Source organism: Thunnus maccoyii, chromosome 23 (genome assembly GCF_910596095.1).
Source record: "Thunnus maccoyii chromosome 23, fThuMac1.1, whole genome shotgun sequence".
NCBI classification, from domain to species: domain Eukaryota; kingdom Metazoa; phylum Chordata; class Actinopteri; order Scombriformes; family Scombridae; genus Thunnus; species Thunnus maccoyii.
In genome coordinates, this window is record NC_056555.1 from 24,025,121 (window position 1) to 24,032,015 (window position 6,895).

The 6,895-nt window shown below is 40.1% G+C and overlaps 1 long non-coding RNA gene across 1 annotated transcript; it reads right to left on the minus strand.

Annotated features, from left to right (window-relative positions):
• Positions 1–2,846: 2,846 nt before the first annotated feature.
• On the minus strand, positions 2,847–6,677 carry LOC121890393. The gene is made up of 3 exons (XR_006093773.1): positions 5,540–6,677; positions 4,923–5,206; positions 2,847–3,164 (listed from the first exon to the last, which is right to left on the minus strand). It is a non-coding gene; the product is annotated as an uncharacterized LOC121890393 (long non-coding RNA).
• Between the last annotated feature and the right edge of the window lie 218 nt (positions 6,678–6,895).

A 6,895-nucleotide genomic window follows, 5' to 3' on the forward strand; every position in this document is an offset into this window, starting at 1 on the left:
GGAAAGTTGTCACAGCAGTAACCATTTTATCTTTGGCATAACTAAGTACATTTACTCAAGTACTGCACTTAAGTACAATTACTTTTTAGATTAAAAGCTTACATAAATATATATGATGAGCTTTAATTACACTTGTTAAAGATTAAACCTGTAGTTTGCAACCTTTCTGACCCACTACAAAAAAAATCAGTGTGTAGTTGTGTCTCCTCATCACATTTCACATGTCTATGAGCTCCACAGCTCCACCAAATAGTGATTTTTTCCCTCTAAACTTGGAACATGGTTTCATTTCAATAAATGTTCAAATGACCCAATATTTCACCAAAACTTCAGTTCAGCACTTTATTGTTCCACTGGGGGAAATTCAGCCTGCAGCAGAGCACACATAAACAGTGACAATACACACAAACAGTACAACAATAACATCAATAAAAGATGGGGTTTTAGGATGGTACACAAATAAAAATCAAAGATTAGAGGAAAAAGTCCAAAAACTGAAAACAGATTTGTGTATCAGAACTTTGTTTTTTCTTCTTTCCTCTCCCATTAATCATCTCACCACCCCTCAGATTTATCTGCTGACCCTTTGGAGGGCCCCGACCCCTAGGTTGGGAACCACTGGACTAAACTAGCTAACTGTATATAAAGTAGTGTAAACTAGCTCCACCTCCAGCAGCTACAACAGTAACATGCTGCTCAAACACTGATGCTTCACTATTAATCATGTACTTTATTAAACATATTTAATATATCAGTCACAGGGGCCAATTTTCAGCAAAACAAGTACTTAAAGTAAATTTAGCTGCTAACGTACTTTTATTTAAGTGGGATTTTTAATGCTGAGTTTTTAATTATAATTAGTATTTTTACATTGTGTAATTGCTGCTTTTACTTAAGTACAGGATCTGAGTACCTTCCTGCACCTCTGGTCTTTTAGAGAAATAGTATCTGATCAGACTCGTTATCAATCAGATATTGTTATTAAAAGACTTGGATTGGGTGTTCCTTTTAGCACATGCATGTACACTTACACAGGCTGAAGTTATAACATGCTTCAAATGTGGGACCAAATCCGGACTGAAAAGTTCAGGTTCAGCAGCGTTGAGTTTCCTATTCTACCTGCAGTCTGAACACAACCAGGTGATCCACATCAGATCCGGTTAAACCAATGTCTCCATGCAGCTTTTTGTTCCTCCAGACTGATCTGAACCATCAGATCTGTTCCACATGTGAGAGAAAAATCCAGATTTGGGACACATCCAGCATTTATTTCTTTTTTTTTTTTTTCCTGGAAAGCTCCCTCCTCTAGTTCTGCTCCATGCTCATACATTTCACACACTTTGCTGTTTTTGTGTTTGCAGAGCAAGTGGCTGATAACTCCCTCCTCCCATCATCACATTGACCGGTTGGTGTCAGTTCATCCACAACAGACACACATCAATAACTTTTATCCACAGCAGCACATGGCAGACGCTAATGTGACTAATTTTGGGGGCCTGTAGGGGGGGGGGCGGTGACTGATGGCTCTGGATTCCTGCTCCTGTACTAAAGCAAACAATGAATGTCCTGAAAAGCCTGCTCTTATTTTTAGGGTCTGACTGTGGTTTACGTAACGGGTCACGGTAATAAGAATAGCTCCATCAATCACTGGGGCAGCGCCGTCCAAACGCTCTGGGAACGCTGGGATCAGAAAACATCTCATTGTGCCAGAGAGGCCTGACCGGCCAAGACCACGTTTCCACTTCCATCCTCCAGAAACCGCTTCGGTAATGGATACCAGAGGAGGGAAGTACATGTACTGTACTCCAGTACTGCGACTACTACTGCAGACTCTGGTACTTTTTTTTTTTAATACTTTTCCTCCAAGGAAATGTACTTTATATTCCTCAATATTTATCTGACAGCTTAAGTTTCTGGTGACTTTGTACTTTCATATTTTACATTCAACATGCTGTCAGATAAAATAAAAATCTCCAAAAGAAAATAAAAACTGTGGCTAAAATCCACCCGACTCTGTAACCAATGACTGTGCATTTTACTGTTTTTTTCTGTGTGCATAATCCTTAAATTGCTAGAGAGACAGTTGTTTTAGTGTAAGTGTAATTTAGTGTATGACATGAACTGCTGTGTGTAATTTTGTGTTGCGTGCCCTGATTGGCTAAGGGCCTTCGGATTAAAGGGGGCATAACATGCTTTTTGTGATGATCGTGCTTTTGAGGGAAACATATGTAGAAACGCTGCCTGCAAGTCAAACCCCAGGGCTTCAACCTACCCTGAACGCTTCGTTTGCAACATTTTTTATTCTACCTCGCTGACGAGCTGATGTTGACTCATCGCACATTACACATCTGTAGCCTTGGTTGCTAAGGTGGTTGCTAAGGTGTTCACTCTCATATTTCAGATCTGATTCGGCTCCAGCATGTATGGATGGATTTGTGAAGTTTATATTTTGTGTAAAGAAGCAGAAAAAGAAGTGAAATCCTGTTAGCTAAGCGGCTAAAACGGCCTGTTTCAGACAGAGGCTGAACTGAGGGGCTGTATAAAGGACGAGTAGAAGATAAATAAGGAGTTTTTAACTGGAAATTATGTAAAGATATTCCAGTAGAGCCCCAGAATATAAATATAGAGCTGGAAATGTGCAGAATATGTCTCTTTAAATTACGCAAACACTGATAAACACTGGATTAGATCCATTTAAAAGGTTTTTAACTCTCAGTTCCACCTACTTTCCTTCTTATTGTTCCTTTTTATTTATTTCTTCAACTGATCGTAAAGTGTTAAATTCCACTCAACACTGACAAAGAATTTTATTTTGTACAAAATCAGTGACACATGAACATCCAACCATGAAAACTACTAAAAAACAACAGCAAATATGTTTTGAAATAAACACCCAGATTGTTTTTATCATCTTCTACTTGTGATACACAGATGTTGCTGCTTCTCCTGCTTCACTTACATAAGTCCTGTTCAGGACTTTTATATTTATAAATGATTATTTTTCCATTGTTATTGCTATTACTTAATTTTATTTTGGATGCATGTTCTCCCTGGCAGAGAGTCTTTCTTGGCTCTTTCTCGGCTGCTCAGACCACATTTCCACTCTCCTCAGTAATGGATCCAGAAACAGAGCGAGCTCTATTGATTTTTCAATAGGACGTTTCCTGCAGAGAGCAACAAAGGTCCATTTAATTTTCACCTTGACAGTTAATAGCTGCTGTGCAGGTCGCTCTTTATTCGGAGCGATAATGAGCTTGGGTCTTATGTGAGACCCACATTTTATAAGTGGAACAATCACCAGCACCAGTGTGTTCCTCACATATTATCAATCAACTGAGGGTTTTCTTTTGAGGTTCAACCATCTATTTATTCGTCTTATTTTTAATTATTTTTTACATGTTTCATATGTAACAATAAAATCCTGTTTTTCTTGTGTTGCAAAACACAAAAAGCAGATATATATATATATAGTGGTTTCTGGTTAAAAATCTACATTATTGTTCACCACATGGAATATTTTTCACATGTCACATCACAAGATTTTTAAGATTTTCTGTGCATTTCAAAGTTTTACTTTATTTTTTAGGGAAAAAACTGCTTCTAATGTGTGTGACTGGGATACAGTCATCAGTAGAAAAGTCTCAGATATCATGAAGGGTTACTACATTCAGCTTTGTTTAACTTTGTAAAATCAGCATGTTCAGCGAGAAGATGCTTTTTGTGTGTGTTGAAGGTTTTACACTTTATAGAGGTAAAAACATGTAAACACGTCTAATTCATTGTTAACAGCATAAACAGTAAATTTAATGGGAATTTTGGGAAGTAATAACAAAATCACTCAGTGTTTCTTTAATAATAACATTTGAAAATTATGGGAAAATATCCAAGCGGCAACTTCCGGGGCTTTAAAATGAAGCCAATGCGGAAGTGCCAAAAACTGCAGTTCCTTGAACGGCCACTTGAGGCTCCAAAAGTGAGTCAATCCCCATAGACCCCCATGTTAAAATGTCCAACTTTACAGCAGAAATAAACATGTTTACAGTCTGGTACAAACAACGGTTTTGGTCTCTGTAGCTAATTTCCTCTTTCATGACAACTGTACGGGGGGTGAATTTTTTTATAACTCACCCATTTAAATTTTATTAAGCTGTAAAGTTATGCATAATGAAGGACATGGCTGCTTTGAGTGACAGGTCCGCCAACCACTAGGTGGCTTGTTTCAGCCATTGGGCCCCGCCTCTTTGCCCATTTTTGATTGGCTGGGAGTTAGGCAGAGTCATGTACTGCCAAGATGGCGATGGCCGGAGCGGCTCGCTTTGAGCTTCAAAACCGCTCTTCAGAAACCAACGGGTGACGTCACGGTAACTACGTCCATATTTTTATACAGTCTATGAAAATATCAAATACGACAATAGATGTAATATGTATAATAATTAAGGAAGTTTGGTCAGCACGGCCAGAGTAAAGCAAAGGTTTGATATGTTGGGAGTGTCGAGAGTAAGATGAGATGATTGACACCACTCTTGTGTCGTTACGATAACTATGAAGCTACAGCAAGCAGCCTGTAGATTAGCATAAAGACAACATAAAGAAACAGCTAGCCTAGCTCTACTGTGCTAGAACCTCTTAAACTCTCTAATTAACACATTATATCTCATTTGTTTACAAAAAATGAAATGTAAAAATCTTGCTCTATGTCTTTTCATGCTTTGCTAACTGGGTGCTGGTTGTAGCTTCATATCTGGAGTTATATTCGAGTGGTATCAACCTTTTTATCGAACATCTCTGCACGAAATCTTATTTCTCAAAATGTCAAACTGTTCCTTTAACCTGTTGGTGCTCCGCAGAGCAAAAATTAGCTTTGGGGACACTGTTAAGATGCAAAAATAACCTTCCACCATCACTCAAACAATCTTGTTTACCTCCGAGAGTCAGAGTAAGAGAGTATTACAAGTCTTAGTGCATCCAAAATATTTTCCATTGAAATGTCTTGGCCGGTCTGATGAACAACAGACTCAGTTTGAGGAGGTGAACTGAGTCAGTCCTGAATCAGCAGTCATCGTCCCTCCTCAGTCACTTCCTGTGCAGACTGGCCCGTCCTCACCACATGGCCTGGAGCTGGCACGGGCCTGCAGCCGTCTGCCAGATCAGCCATGATGTAATCACCACCAACACCGAGTCTGAGGCCTCCACTGCAACAATCTGCCTGCGGTCAGTACAGTACATTTACTCAAATACTCCATGTAAGCACAATGCAAAGTACTTGTATTTTACTTGAGTATGTAGGTTTGAATGATACTTCTACTTCACTACAATTCATAAATCCATCAGTATTGTTCTTTTTACTCCTCTATCCCCTATGCCATCATCTCGTCCTGCAGACATCCTCACTATGGATCACTTTATTTGGATTTATTTGGATTTTGGACAATAATTGATATGTGGATATACTTTAAAAACGTTCCTACTCCTGCAGATGTCATCCAGCTCAGGTTAGCTTGCAAACAAGTCAAACAAGTTTTATTTGCTCTTCATTTACCATCGTCAGCACATTAAGAAGTAACCGATGTTTAAGGGAAACGTCTTCTTCGGCTGATTGGATGCGTTTGGTGCCGTCTGCAAGAAGGTAACATTCAAAATAGATGAATCGTGTCGAGTTGTCGTTACGTCTGCTGCTGCCGTCACTGTTGTTGCCCGTCGGTGTTACATTTTAAAGTGGAGCTGCAGGTGTGTTGCAGCTCTGCAGGTGGATGATATTAGTGTTCAGGTGCTTCCTATCACTGAGTGTCCCTGTTTTATCTGCATGCGGTTCAGGATGCCGCTAGGTGAGGTGAATTAAAGTCACGTACACACATAAAGCTCTTCTGACGCTCGGTGCAGCCGTTACTCACCGCAGCGGTCATGGCTGGAGGTTAGAGCTCTGCTGTCAGTCAGGCTTGACACCGCAGCTCCCTCCTCCTCCTCCTCCTCCTCCTCGCCTCATATACCACCGAGTAATGACTGAGCTTGAACCTTAACAGGGCTGTTAAACTGAGCCAAACATCCACCCTTGCACAGTCCCGGCATGTTTTAAAATGTGATTCCAGCTCTGCATTGTGTCAGAACGGATAACTGCGGGCTCCTTATCGCCTCCATCTCCAGCCGCCGTGGAGGAAGAAGAAGAAACAAGGTCTAAAGCAGAATTAATTCACAGCGTCTCTCCCTCGGGGGGTTGGAGGGAAGCTTTACCTGCCGTGCCAGACTGTCGGTAGCCGTGGCAACCTGGGACTGTCCTCTCTGCGGAGATTGACCTGTCACATCCCATCACACACAGAATACATTCATGCAGCGCTCAGGATGTTTCTGCTCTCAGCCTCAGAGAGCATCCGCGGTCAACACAAACACAAACATGATACCATGAAAACAAAACGAGGAGGTGGAAGGAGGAAGAGAGAAAAACACTAAATCACTAGAAATAATTGACTTCAATGCACAAGTGTGTCAATTCTGCTTATTAATAAAGCAGTTTATTTAGACGTTTGGTTGTACTTAATTTGATTAATTGCAAGCGTAGAATATCAACATAGGCAGGTCCTGTTTTATTACCTCATCTCTGTATTTCAGGCCTCATTTACACTGTTCATCTCAAATGTCTGTAAAGGATCATTCTGGCAATTTTCTATATTTTTCTGATTGTCAACAAAGGTCACTCGACACTTTCGATAAGTGTCGCTCAACAGAAATTAAAGAGAAATTAAAAGGGAAAGGTTTCGGTCGTCTCCATGGTAACCAGACGCTATCCTCCAGCCAGCTTGTTTAGTTATATTACATCATCCCGACCAGGATTAATTAAACAAAGATGTTACAAGTTATCTAAAACATCAATAAGGAAGCTCAGTGAAAAATACAATCTCCA